Source organism: Lactuca virosa, chromosome 8 (genome assembly GCF_052849685.1).
Source record: "Lactuca virosa cultivar CGN04683 chromosome 8, Lactuca_virosa_CGN04683_v6, whole genome shotgun sequence".
Classification (NCBI taxonomy): domain Eukaryota; kingdom Viridiplantae; phylum Streptophyta; class Magnoliopsida; order Asterales; family Asteraceae; genus Lactuca; species Lactuca virosa.
The window spans coordinates 57,158,959-57,174,753 of record NC_136433.1 but is presented as its reverse complement, the minus strand read 5'-3'; the positions used below and the strand labels follow the sequence as shown (position 1 = coordinate 57,174,753).

The following is a 15,795-nucleotide window of genomic DNA, read 5'->3' as shown; positions in this document are numbered from 1 at the left end:
TGCACTTCGTTCGATCGGTGAACCACCATTGCCAACTGTGAGCCGCCATCGTCACCGGTGCGCTGCCATCGTCGCATCATCTAGGGTTCACATCATTGTGTTATCGCAGAGGAGGACTATCAATGGAGACGATTTGGGTTCGATCTGACCTGCTTCTCCGATCTCAATGTCCCTCTTATCTGATCTTGCGTGATGGACTTGTACCTGGTTCGATGACCTGATTTCGATGTGGACAGAAGGAAAAAAGGGGAAATGGAAGAGGAAGGGTGGGTTGAGTTGTGGTGGGTAATGGTTTGATAGCATCGCAGGAGTGGCCGAAGAGACGAAGATGTCCTGAAGTCGTTGAAGCCGGCGATGATACTGGTGGAGGTGGAGATGACTGAAGAAGAAATGATGGAAGAGGACGGCGTGCTTAGGGTTTAAGGATCTTTATTTAATATCTTTGATAAAAGAAAATAAATAATTATTTTCATAATAAACAAATCAATAAATTATTAATAAATAAAAAATAAATCAAAAAAGAAATAATAAGGGTAAAATTGTCTTTTTATGTCTCGAGGGATGAAGCGTATATGTTTTAATGTAACGAGGGACGGTTCGAGTTAATTTTTGAAAATAGAAACTGGACGTGTATTTTGGCACCTGCACGAGGGACGACTCGTGTAATTTACTCTATAAAGAACATAAAAAACGGAGTTCGTATGAGAAAATTACGACATTTTTAAAAATATGTTGCTATTTCAGAGAATGGCATGTTGCATTCATCACGACTTGGTGCTTGGAATGCCATCACGTGGCATCGGCCAAATAGCCCTATAAATTTGAGTCTTCCATCATTCTCGCGTACATGTTTGGCAAGGGTGTTGGTCGATCGAGAAGTGATGTACGGGGTACGAGAGTACGTGTAACGAGGAATGTTAAGCACATAAGGCATACACATTCATTGCATTATTTATGTTGTTTTTCAATATTTTGACATAATCATAGAACGAGGGTCAAGACCCAAGTTAGACTGTCGGATTATAATAAAGTGCTATTACCGACCCAACAACATAATTAGATTATTAATCCGATCAGTAAAAACTAAAAAATATAAACCTCAGATTATGGGTTGAAGTGACGAGAGTTATTGAACTAACAATTTAAAGAGTAAAGCCATTTAGTGATTATATGACGAGACTCGATGAGGCGGGTAACAAATGACTACCAGATTCGGTTAATAGTCAAACAAAGCAATATCGTATCAAGTTCGTACAAGTTCTAAGGAACTTGTTATATTATCTGAATAGGTTCGTGTAACATCCAATTTTTCAACCCAAAATTTTCATTTTTAACCTCATAATAAAACATGTTTCATAAAACCCATCACAAGAAAACCATAAGGTCAAAATACAAATCCATATAAAATTATCAGAGTATCCCAAAATACCCAGCAACAAAATCTCCAAGCGAATGTATATAATAAAGCCTTCACTTTCCCGCGTTTCTCAGAAGTACCTGAAACACATTTAATCAAAAACTGTAAGGACAAAGTTTAGCGACTTCCCCAAAAATATCACATATAGCACAACACATAAAACAACTATGAATATCAGCAACCCTGGAGACTACCCGAAGTTTTAGTGGGCAACAACACCCTTTGTAGGTTATCAGCAACCCTGGAGCCTACCCATAGTCTTAACACATATAAACAACACAAACACAGTAATAACACTTAGACCCAGTTGATCGTCAAATACATATACATCTATTCTACTATACAGGTAAGAATAAGTGAGGAGACTCACCTTACACTAATGACTGATAAAACTCACACCCGAATTGCTGGAACTAGATTCCGCATAATTACATACACCGATTAACCTTAATTAATAATTAGGATATTTCTCTCACATACTATTAGGCCCAAGACAATCCATTTTATACTTAGAGTAAAAGACCATTTTACCCCTCATAAAACCCTCACCATCCACTTCATACTCAAATGGTCAAATTCCATAAAAGTCAACAAAAGTCAACCTTGGTCAATACGCTCGGCATACTCAACTCTACGCTGGGTGTAGAGCGCAACACCAGAAAAGGGCTCGCATCTCGCTGGGCTGGGGGTAGCCAAGCATATGCTTAGTGTACGTAAGCTGTTCTCAAGATCTCCATGCAAAAAGTCTTAATCCTTAAGACATCCATTCCAATCACAGATCTGGCCCCTAAAAAACGTCTTAATCCATAAGGTCTCTGACTTTAAGCCTTTGCATGGCTACAAGGAGCTAAAATCCAAAACCCATAACTTTTACTTCATAAACCCCCCCCCCCCCCCCCCCAACAACTCTTGCATGGAAGAAAGGAAATGGCTAAGCTATCATTTTTATGACTCAAGACATCTTAGAATGTCTGAAATGATGACTTAACATATTTGGACTACTCCATACTCACAAAGATCCATGCAAGCTTTAGGACAAAAAGGACCAAAATGCAAGACTAAACATGATCTATTTAAACAAGCTCCAAGATTTGAACTGTATACCTTGAAAATGTGCACAAGAGGATGAAGTTTATGGATCTACAAACCAGAGTGCACCACCACCTCTTGAATGATCTTCTTCCTAGCACCAAACACTCAAGATTCACTTTCTAAGCTTCAAATCTCTCATACACAAGCTAGGGTTTCGTTTTAGGGTTTAGACGGAGTGGAGGCTGGATGAGGGAATGTCCAAAGGATGGAAAAGGTGATTAAATAGGGGTCACATCGTAGAATTTAGGGTTTGGAAGCAACATGAGTACGCTCGGCGTATGCCTATGTATGCCCAGCGTACTCATATTTTGAACTGTCCCAAAATTTGGTTGACTTACGCCCTGTGTACCCCTTGTACACCCAGCGTAAGGAACTGATCTGAAAACTTAAGAATAGAGAACTCCATCTGCCCTTCCAAGAAGTTGAAAACAAAGTACATGTAAAATTAGTTGTGTATCTTGACTTGGTTTATCTTACAGGTTCTTTTTTTTTTAATTTTATTTAACTATTGAGTGCTTTCTATTTCCTTAGTTTGATTATACTTCTAATTATACTTCATCTATTCAGGAATAATTAAGTCAAAGATGCTTCCATGGATCCAATCAAAGAGGCTTTACCAATTTATGTCAATATCAAGGTTTTATATGATGTGTTATTTTATAATTATTCCATGCCTTCAGTTGATTGGTGTTGAATCTTTACTAATTTTACATTTTATAACAGGACATTCAAGTTTGGATTCTTATGTTGCTTGTTGGTTTGGACTGAATTGATCAAAATCGATTCAGACTCTCAATAACTTCAAAAGAGCATTTAGTGATACTTTCAAGTGGTGGACAAGGGTTTGCAGTGGCTGGCTCATAACTGCACTGCAAAGTTCAGCACACTATTGGATGAACAATGTGAAGGTATAAATCCAATTTAACCTTATTGCCCATTTGTATTCATTTATGTTCTCATTGACAATGTAAGACACAACTGAGTGATGCTAAACATCTGTATATTTTGTTGTGATTTCTTAATTCTTTTTAGCTATGGTGGAGATACTGAATCTTGTTTTACTCCAAGTGTACTGAGAAATAGCAGATTACTTTAAGTTCTTAATCCAGGTATGATCTATTAAACATCTTTATACCTTGTTATGTGTTATTAATTCTTTTTGTATGTATTATTTTTATTTATTCTCTAGGCGTTTTACTTTCAAAAATCTTCCAGTTGTATCAACATACTTCTCTTTAAAATGTCAACCTAATAGAAGCATTGCACTTTATTATTAAGACATCTTACATTAAAAAAGCATTACATTTTATTCTTATCAAGGCATTTTACTTTAAAAATCTACCAAGTATAGCATTGTAGTTTTCTTTGAAAAAGCAATCCAAATAAAGCATTGTGGCGTGACCATGGAGACGGACGGAGACACTGCATTTGATTGGTTCCCTCATATTTCTCTCTTTATCTCTTTCTTCTTTTTGAACTTTCACTACCTAATCATCGGTGCATAGCATTTCTATAACTTGGTGGGTTGGTTGTGGAATAGTAAAATATCCACGTGGCATCACCTTTATTCACAAACCACGCATGGTAGACCTGACAATTCGTGTATTCGTGTCAGGAAAACGTGTCAGCCACGAATTTGACACGATATGTGTAACACCGTGAATTTTTCATATAAAATTTTCATTTGGAATTACAAAATCCTCATAACACGTTTCACAGAATCTCATTTATTTAATTCACAAATCACATCACTATAATTGTTTGATTAAAATCCAGGATCCTCAAATTATAACTCTTTCACTGATGTATACAATCAAGCCGGTACATTCCCGTGATCCTGAGGAAAACCTGAAACACATAACACATAACACGGTAAGCACGAAGCTTAGTGAGTCCCCCAAAATACCACACACATCTCATTAGCCACTCGAGGCTAACTCGAAATGACCCTCCAGTCAATGTGTTCCAGTGGAGACCCTCCGGTCCCACAACTCGGGTGGACCCTCCGGTCCTAACTCAGCAAAGCATACTCACAATCATAGCATAATCACAAAGCATGATGTATAATAAATAGCACATAACTCAACGTAAGCATATATAACAACATTTACACTAAATAACATAACAGCATAAGTCACAAAGACAGTATGTACAATAATCATTATCACAGAATAACAATGATCAGGTTCTGAAGTTATGCAAAATAGTTATTAGACTTATCCAAGTGGGAGACTGTTGGATTAGTGTCTAAGTCCATAACTATTTTGGTATGTACTTGACCCGATTATGAGCATGGTCCTTTTGGGTTGCCTTCACCATAGCAATATGTAGGATGAATTAAGGAGAGAAAGGTTTAATTATGATTTATTAATATATTATAAGACTAATATATTAAAGGAGAAATCATAATGTTTAATTAATATTAGTCAAGAATTAATTAAGAATTAATTTTGTGACTAAAAGAGATTAATTAAATTAAGGAGACTGATATTGTAATTATAAGATAGTTACAAAGTTGGGCTTAGGATCCATTAGATGGCAATGGACGAATTCTATATGGAGGACCATAAAGAAATCGTCCAAGGGCCTTCTGGAATGGCCCATTGGACTGCTTAGGGCTTAAGCAGTCAGATTAGGGTTTCCTAGTTGCAAACCCTAATAGCCTACATGTATATATAGGACCCCTATGCCCCAAAAACGTGGCTAAGAGTCCCTCTAGGGTTTCCAGCCGTTTTTGGTGCCTCCTCTCTCCTCCCTCTTCATCCAAGTTGCTTAGTGGTGTTTGTGACTCCATTAGAGGTGCAACACTTGAGGCACTAAGCTTTCTGAAGTCAATCAAAGCAAGGATTGATTGTTATTGCTATATATAATAATCAAAGGTAATTACTAAACCCTTATTTCAGTTCTTATTTGATAGATCTAGGGTTTGTAAGTCTTGGATTCATTGCATGTACAATAGAGAAACCTAGATCCAAACATTAGGGTTTGTATGAGCACATAGGATTGTTCTTATGCATAAAATCTATCATAATAAACTATCCCCCGTATTTATTTATTTATTGCTTTTAGATTGTGGATTGTGTGTAACTCAATAGGCCTATGTATTTATTAGGAGCGTAACTAATTTGTTGTTTTAGTGGGCATATCTTTAAAACATATATTTTTTTTAACGACAAATCTAATCTACTACTTAATTCCACCTATGTTCATGACGGGACTTAAACTTTCAATCTCAAGGAGGAAAGGCAACACCTGATACCGTTGGGTTAGAAACCCTTTGGTCTTCACACATACATCGTATAAAAAGATTTAAAACCATGCAATAAGTGTTCGGCATACAAGCGCGGAGCTTATTAAGGGCCACCCCCCCCCCCTTTTTTCTTTTTGCTTAGAAGTAGTAGTAGCCCACTAATTTTTATGAATATTAGACCCAACCCTCCCCCCCCCCCCCCCCACACACACACACACACACACACAAATATTAATTGCTCTTTTCTAAAGTTGCTTTAAATAAAGGACCAAAACACACATGAGTGCTGACTTATTTGTCTTCTTGGTTATATGATATAGTTGCATTAGTTTGAAGATTCACTTAATAATGCAAAGAACAAAAACAAGTTAAGCTGTAACGGATTCAACTGATTCAACTGATGCCGTACACTTTCTTATTCACTTTACAAAGCGCATTCGGTTTACAAAACGCAGATAATTAAACTTTTTGGTTTCAAGCAACCAAATCTCCTACATTTAGGATTAGACATTTAGTGTATATGACCAATCCTGGAACACAGATGATCTACACACATAAAGAAGTAATGTTTAAGAAGGCTAGATACCAATGAGCGCCTTTGAATCCACTCAGAAAGTTTCAGATACACTATTGTGGAAATGGAATGTCAGAAAGATCCTCTCTATAAGGAGCATTTGTCAACTCTGGTCTTCTATCAGCATCATTTCCACTTTCCATGCTATCTTGAGCAATAGGGTCACCTTTTGATGGCTCAATATATGTAACCACAACATCCTTACGCAACATAAGGTAGATCACTGAGAGAACATAAGCAGCCATGACCGGAAAAACTAATATTGCAATAAACACATTAGCCACTTTTGGCCAAGTGCTATGGATTAGCCAATCGACAAATGCAGTGCTCAAGTAGTAGATGTTGATGCCAATTATTCCAAGTCCTAGTGCCCATGAGAAGAGAATGATCTGTAGAAGAAAAATAATCATATTATAAATGAATTTCAGGTATACTTGATTTACGAAATTGAAACTCACAAATATTGAGTTCTTGTGAGGTCCCATTTTGGTACTTGAGCTACTGAACTTGAGTAGTGGAATGAGTGCAAATGGAAGTTCAAATGACAGTGTCATCTGCAAAAGATCCATACTTACATTAAAGTCCAGTTTCAATGAATCATGAATATGCTTACCTATAGAATGAAACTTTAAAGATGGAGTCACATACAGATGCTATTATAATTAGTCTTCCTTCTCCAGAAGGCCCCCCAATTATTTACACTATTAGACTCGGTGTTATGGCGATGCACCTAGTTACCAAGTTCCTGAGCCATTTCCTCATTTTTAAGTCCAAGAAACCCTAAAATAACAAATAGTACATGCTTAGTGTTAACCTTGATTATTAACAGCAGAAAGTTATAATAGGCAAACCCAATAAAGACCTCTTTTAACCTACCGACATAATGAATTGTCCAGCATAAGTGCCTGTGATTGTTGAACTCTGACCAGAAGCTAGCAGTGCAATTGCATAAAGAGTAGAGCCGGACTTTCCCAAAACATTCTGTGTAGTAAAAACCGGGGTTAATTATGAGAAGTTTTGTGAATGTTGTTGGTATAGAAGTTATAAATTTGACATCTTATAAGCTCATACTTTTAGAAGAAATGAAGCTGAGTTAAGGTTGAGATCGTTGCAACGATCCATTTCTTCACTTGGTAGGTTTTTTTCTGAGCAAACAGTGCCAGAAACAGCGATCATTGAGACGTTGATCAAGAATGCTACAAAGAGCGCAATGCCACTCTCTATCAAGAAGTATCTGCATGCATCCTGTAATTCAAAACATCATCATGAATAAGAACTCGAGTTGGTATCTTTCGAGTAAGAACAAGAGCCGAATGGAGAAACAAGTTATGCCTATTAAAAAAAGTGAACTTAATGTTAATAAACCAAAGTAGATTTAGGGAATATAAATATATGAGAAATAGGTTTTTATTTTTTATTTTTTGGGAGTGGGATCTTACGGCATGACAAGGGCACCAAGTAGAGCAATGGCATCACCAGTGGCGCCTTGACCACTAAGTTTAGGAATGAACATTCCCTATAGCAAATCACCAGCTGGTGGCTTCACATAGCTCATTTCTCCAAAGAAACAACCAGCCATCAGAAAAACTAGAATAGCTATCAATATTTCAAGCTTCCTCACCTATGGATATATGAAACCAACATTCCATGTGTTTTCATATTAGGAAACACCAACTATGAAAACATCAAAAGAAAACGAATCATGATTGAAGTTCTTACACCATATTTTTGGAGGCCAAGAAGGAGGAGGGTGCTGAGACCAGTGAGAGAACTCCAACCCAAACTGGAATCTTGAATAAGATATTCAGTGCAAAAGCTGTTCCGATCACTGCAAACATCAAAAGAAAATGAATCAAAATATTATTAAAAAAAAGTTAAATCGTATGTTCACATCAGTTTCATGGATATGCATGATTAAAATTAGTACCTTCGGGAATATCTGCTGCAATGACTGCAACCTCGGCTAGCAGCCATAGGCAATACTTGACAAAGATAGGGTATTCAGCCTTACACAACTCTGATAAATGTTTCCCTGAATAACAGAATAACTAAAGTTTAGATATTTATAATTATTTCTGGATATATAGATAAATTCATAGGTCTAGTTCAGTGAATGTCTTACCAGTGCTTACACCAAGATTGGCAGCCAGAGATTGAATAACAAGTGCAAAGATTATCCCGATCAAAATCACCCAAAGTAGCTGAAAATAATGGTGATTTTTTTGAACTACAACTATGGTGTTTCATGGAGAAAACGTTTACCTCGTATCTATGGTTGGCTCCTGCCTGTAAATCGGTTTCCACTGCATAAAAAACATTGATAAGTTTACAATGATTAAGATATATAAGTTACAATGAGAATATGAGATATTGAGAAATCAAAACTTACTGTTGCCAGGATCGAGATAAGCCAATGACACTAGGAAACCAGGTCCAACAAAGGAGAGAAAACTTTTCCATCCAGGTTTCTGCATATTATATGGTTATCAAATTAATCAAACTGTTATTAAACAAATAGAAACTTCAAACATATGGTTAGATATCAATCTTGAAATTAACGTTTGTGAGGGTGGAAAGAGAGTGAGAGAGAGAGAGAGAGAGAGAGAGAGAGAGAGAGAGATCACCTGATCATGGTCGATATCTTTATGATCATCAAAGTCTTTGGAGTTGAGAACAGAAAGATCAACAGCTGAAACAAGATTGCTCCCTCCTGTAACTCGTGGTTCATGCTGCAGACTTGCCATCTCTGTCTCTGTCTTTGTCTCTGTGGGAATGGAGAATCTATATATGTGAAGAATCTCAGTATGAACAGATTTGATGGTAAAGGATTGGATTGAGTATGCTACTTATACTAGAGTTCTGCACATAACTCATGGCTACTAGAGTTCTAGTTCAAAATGTTGCTTTCAGATTTTGAGCATGTCCATGCCGTTTGCATTACAAAATGATGCATGGCTGCTGGAGTTCAAATTCTAAAGGTTGCTTTCAGTTTGTGGGCATGTCCATGCCGTTTGAATTAAAAAAGGATTCTGAGCTTCTCCCTAACCCCCTTCTACCATGAGACTGAGACACCTCTTCAGCTCCTGTATTTTTGCGCCTCTACCTTTTGTCCTTTATCTACGTCTTTATCCACTCTATCACCATCATCATAAAGGTACCCACATCGCTCCATCTCTCTCGCTCTCAACCCCTAATCCCCACTGGAAGGAAAATTTGTGTCATCTCTTATCTCTATCACCGCCTGCTGCTCTGTGCTTCGTGTCTCTGAGGCTCAGGAGGGAAGAGGCGACAGAGCCTATGCTCCTTCATGTAGATTTTCTCGATATGTACTTCAAACTAATCATTCTCAATATTTTTATTTACCTATAACAAAATTGACACTTCACGAATTTACCAGAAAGTTGAAGACAGTATTTGCAGACAGAGAACTCGAAAAGGCAATGGCCCCACCATGCATAGAGCTCGCAAAGCTTTTCTCAGTAGCTGTAGATTTTCCAAAAACCCGTGTCCCCGCAGAAATCCCTGCAAATCTTCGTGTCAAAGAGTACCCTGATTTCATGGAAAAATCCAACAAAACAACGTACGAATCATATAACGTGATTGGGAAACTCTTTCGTGAGGTCAAAGACATCGCCCCACAAAACAGCCAGGTCAACCCGTTCACGCGTGACGTGGCGAGACAAACGTACGATGTTGACTTGGAAGTCAGCGGGTTTGAGTACTATGTTGATGAAGCTTTTGATTTTAAAACTGAGTATGATTACAAATTGGGTAATTTGATGGATTATTATGGGATTAAAACCGAGGCTGAATTGTTGAGTGGGAGTATTATGAAAATGTCGAGGTCGTTTGATGGGAGGAATGGTTTGGCTGTGAAGTCTTTGAGAAAGGAAGCGAGGAATTGGTTTTGGAAGGGTAGAGGCAATGTGGATGTTGGAGATGATGATGTGTATGCGAAAGCATCTGCATGGTATCATGTGACATATCATCCGGATTATTGGGGTAAATATAATGAGGATATGAAAACACGTGATCATTTTTTGAGTTTTCCTTGGTGTGTGCATGATAAGCTTATTGAGATTAAGAGAAGCAAGGGGAGGGTTAGAAGAAATGTTGATACTGATTGGCTTCAACAGCAGTTTAGCACTGCTTTAAATCTGATATGATTGAAGTTGTGTGAAGTCACTATAGTTGTCTTTGTTGTTTCTTGTTGGATTTAGTTTGAGTTGATGTAAATATTGTGGTTTTTGATTATTGTGTTTCTTGTAGGGTTTGATGTAAATATTATCAATGTTGATATATTTTTGAGATATGTAAGTAGTATCTTAATCTACTATATATACGTACACATAGATTATATGGAGTTGAACATAGATTATATGGAGTTGAACAAGAGGTGATAAAAAAAAAGTAATCGGTTTCTACTAATGCTTACCTAGATCCTTGTAGGATTGATGAAAATAATTTAACATCATGACTATAACTTTGGACTTTAGTGACTTTATTAGTTCTTAGGTATATTAGGTGGAATGTGTAGTTTTATTTGAAGTAAAGTGTTTGACAAAAGAAATATAAAGTCTTTTGGTTTGAAATTAATAAGATTTGGAATCCAGTTCCGCCGCATTTCCATGTTAAAGTTTATTTTTCTATTTGATTCAAGTTTTTAAAATGAATTGGAATCCTAAATGATTTTGACTTTTCATTAAACTAGGGAAACGAAATTCCAAAAACAGGAGGAGGGAATTAAAATCCAATTCAATAAGGAATGTTGATGATTACCATATAACATTTTTTATTTTTATCGTTATATATCAAAACAATATTATGTACTAAAATTAACAGGTCCTTGTTTTCTCTACTTTCTCTGACGACCATGTCACCTGTTGACGTCATCCCAAGATTGTTCCGACGAAATCTTCAAATGTGAGACTCTCCCTCCCCTCCCCCCCCCCCCCCTCCTCTCATTGTTGCCTTTGTTGTGTGTTCAATATTTAAAATGCTATTATCATACTTGTAAAACGGTTGTTTGTTGTGCTCTATTGTAAAACCTTTTCTTCATGTGTAAAACAATTATCGGACGTGTAAAATAGTTCTATGGAAATTAGATTTGTTGTGTTCTATTGAAAATCAAACTTTGGTATTCTTTTTTAATTTATGTTAAATTTAAACTACACTCAATTTTTAAATGACACCTTACGTATCACAATATCCACCATTTAATTATTTTTTACACTCTCAATTTGATATGAATTTGATTGTAGAAAAAACATCATAAATGGTCCCTGTGGTTTTTCAAAATCTGAAGTTTAGTCCCCGTAGTTTAAAAACGTCATAGATGGTCCCTACGCTTTCAAAACTTTTGATGTTTGGTCCTTTTTATTAACTCCGTTAGCTTTCTACCGTTAAACGAAGGGCATTTCCGTCATTTAACTATCCAATGACCTTTTATGAAGTTTTCTTTTATTTATTTATATTCTTTAAATAAATTTAATAACCAAGGGTCTCTCTCTCTCTCTCTCTCTCTCTCTCTCTCTCTCTCTCTCTCTCTCTCTCTCTCTCTCTCTCTCTCTCTCTCCAACACGACCAAAAATAGCACCGCCCACCCCCATCATCTTCCTCCCCCACCCTTCATCAACAACTAAAACTCCAAACTCATACATACACTTGAAAAATTAAAAACGCATAACATGATGTTAATCCTTGTCTCAACATTAGAGGAACACCATAAAAATATGTTGAAAAGCTACTACAAAATCTTCAATGTTCAATATCCCCAATCTTCTTGAGTCTTGACAATTAAATGAAGTGATTTCTCCATATGGTTGATGTTTAAGAATTTCCATCCAGATCTTGGATCAATGACTTTCAGGTTCTTTCTTCTTTTTCCTAGCCCTCATGCTCGCTGCCTTCATCCTCAATGTTAAATATCCCCAATCTTCTTGAGTCTTGACAATTAAATGAAGTGATTTCTCCAGATGGTTGATGTTTAAGAATTTCCATCCAGATCTTGGATCAATGACTTTCAGGTTCTTTCTTCTTTTTCCTAGCCCTCATGCTCGCTGCCTTCATCTCCATAGCCAAATCCGACTGCCTTTCATCCTACTCCGATTACTTAAACCTAAAAGTAACAAAGTGGATTCAACCAAAGAGCTTGAAGAAGAATCAAAGTGTGGTTAACCCCAAATGACTTTTAGGTTCTTTCTTCTTTTTCTTCTTGTTCTTCCCACGTTTAACCCCAAATGAAAGATGATCATCGTCGCTATTTTTACCAAACTTCCCATCTTTCTTGAACCCATTTTTCTCGAAATTAAGATCAATGGTAATAAAATTAAAACCGGGCTTTGAGTTAACTCCTTTGTTAAACCCACCGTTGATCCCAAAATCACCGGTCTAGTTTTGATTAGTCGACCCGACTTTAAAGTCAAAGTTAAAACCATTAAAATCGGAGTTGGATGAACTGGAGTGGTTGGTGTTAATGGTGTTTGAGTTGGTGAAGTGCCCGCCGACATGGATGTCGAAGTTTCGGCGTTCTTTTTCGGGGCGTTTGGAGGCGTATGAGGTGGCTCCAGATGGAGTCGTTAAGGGAGAGGCTGAAAAGATTGTTGCTTTGAACACGAAGTTGATCACTGTACTGCCAAAAAAGACGATTGATTGTTGTTTTCCATGGTTTAAGATAGCTGATTTCTTGATACCCAAGTGGGAAAGATGATGAATTCAACGAAAAGAAGTGAGATCTGGAGGAAAATGCGAAGTGGGTATTGGTTTATATGTATAATAGGGAAAAGGAAAGGGGACAAGTTTCCAGGAAATGAAGGTGATTACGTGTAGCTTTGTCAAAGGTGAAATAAATAAAAGAAAACTTCATAAAAGGTCCTTGGATAGTTAAATGACGGAAATATCCTTCGTTTAACGGTAGAAAGCTAACGGAGTTAATAAAAAGGACCAAACATCAAAAGTTTTGAAAGCGCAGGGACCATTTATGAGGTTTTTAAACCACGGGGACTAAACTTCAGATTTTGGGTAACCATAGGGACCATTTATGATGTTTTTTCTTGATTGTACATGAAAATGTTGAAAATGTACTGACTTAGATTAAAAACATATAATCGTAGACAAAGGAAAGCTTCATTGATTTTGACATGGAAATGATATGATCATAAACAACATGATCCATAATATTATTGATCCAAAACCTATTATAAATTAAAATCTATACAAAAATCAAACATGATCCTAGACGATATGATCCAAAATATTATAACATAAAACTTATTTAGATTTCACACTTTATTTTACAAAATTTCAAGATTTGGTTAAAAATGATATGATTCAAAACTATTTATAAATCAATTTTGTAAAAATTATAATTTGGTTAGAAATGCTGAAATGATATGATTCAGACTATTATGATCCAAAATAATATTATTCATAAAATAATAATTTAAAATGTTTAATATCCTTAATTTTTATGACCTAGATTGTTATAATTCAAATTAGATTGTTATCATTCAAATTGTCATGGGCCTTAATATATTATGATTAAAAAATTTCTTATGATTCAAAATTGCTATTAATCATTAATCTATTATGATTAAAAAAATTCTTATGATCCTTATGAATCGAATCCGTTTAAATTCAACAACAAAACAGGGACTAAAAGTTAAATGCAAGCAACTTTTTTTCTCACATAAATTACAAAATTCGAACATAACGGTGTACATACTTACATGATTTAAAAAAAAGTTAAGAATGACATTTTAAGAACTAATAATCATTTTAAGGTTAAAAGTTTCATATACTCAAAAGAACACCATATCGATAATTAAACATATAAATTCACAAAAGTTGTGGATATACATTTCAATTTCTATACAAATTCATGACATCAATCATTCAATTTTTTTACTCTTCTCTACAGACCATCGTTCGATTTGCATGTGAGGTGTTTGAGGAAATGCATCAAAGACTAAAAAGCGGTTCAACTTTTATTATCATCAGACCATTATGAATCAAAGATATCTAAAACTAACTTCTTTAGCATCTACAATACAACTTCAACTATGATCCTATACTCTTTTGTAGATCTTTCTTGTAACGCTCGAAAAATCGTTACCTCATTAGCAAGAAATCAAATTAAAAATGAAATGTCATTAGCAGTAAACAAATGAAAGGAAGTTATAGTACTCCTTGAGACGATTCCGTGGATATAAAGAACATAAAAACAGAGTGCATATGAGGAAGATATGACCATTTTAAAAGTAAGCTGCTATTTTAGATAATGACACATGGCATTCACCAAGACTTAATACTTGGTGCTTGGAATGACACGATGTGGCGTTGGGCAAATAGCCCTTTGAGTCTTCCATAAATGAAAGGAAGTTCTAGTACTCTTCGAGACCATTCCGTAGATATAACGAAGAGTAAATTACACGAATCGTCCCTCATGCAGGTGCCAAAATGCACGTTTAGTCCCTATTTTCAAAAATTAACTCGGACCGTCTCTCGTATTGTTAAAAGTTGCACGGTACATCCCTCGTTAGTTTAAATTTACACGTTTCATCCCTTTTGATACATAAAAAAGACTATAATGTCCTTTTTCTTTTCTTTTTCATTTATTTTGAACATTTTTAATTATTAAAATTATTTTAATTATTTGCTCTGATTATTTTTAATTACTAAAAATTATTTTAGTTATTTTTCTATTTTGTGGAATAAGAACTGACCACCACCACCACCGGTAATCTACGCCACCACCAGAAAATGGAGCACCACCACCACTTCTCACCGGAAAATGTAGCACCACCGCTACCCCTCACTTCACCCAACCCACTCCTTCGTTAATGTTAACATGTTTCACCAAAAATAACTACAAACCATCACCTCATTCACCAAACCAACAACATATACTCAACCCACCATCAAAACAAGCACATTTACTGTTAACACCACCACCATCGACCATCGGAAAACCCACCTGCAAAACAAGAATGAATAATTAGGGTAAATTAGGAAGTAAGAGTCAGGGAGATGGAAAATCTGATTTGATACAAAACTGATTGAAAGCAAATGATTTAGGGTTCTTAAATTGAAAGCAAACCTTATTCACTGAACCTGCAAATCTGATTCATTACAGAGGGGGATGGAAAAAGGGGGTTGTAAGTCTGCACTTCGTTCGATCGGTGAACCACCATTGCCAACTGTGAGCCGCCATCGTCACCGGTGCGCTGCCATCGTCGCATCATCTAGGGTTCACATCATTGTGTTATCGCAGAGGAGGACTATCAATGGAGACGATTTGGGTTCGATCTGACCTGCTTCTCCGATCTCAATGTCCCTCTTATCTGATCTTGCGTGATGGACTTGTACCTGGTTCGATGACCTGATTTCGGTGTGGACAGAAGGAAAAAAGGGGAAATGGAAGAGGAAGGGTGGGTTGAGTTGTGGTGGGTAATGGTTTGATAG

General features: G+C 36.3%; 2 pseudogenes; one reads left to right on the top strand and one right to left on the bottom strand.

Annotated features, from left to right (window-relative positions):
• Window positions 1-6,148: 6,148 nt before the first annotated feature.
• Window positions 6,149-9,147, bottom strand: LOC145132752 (metal transporter Nramp7.2-like; annotated as a pseudogene).
• A 264-nt stretch (window positions 9,148-9,411) lies between these two features.
• LOC145133415 (putative RNA-dependent RNA polymerase 1 pseudogene) lies at window positions 9,412-10,645 on the top strand (annotated as a pseudogene).
• The last annotated feature ends 5,150 nt before the right edge of the window (window positions 10,646-15,795 follow it).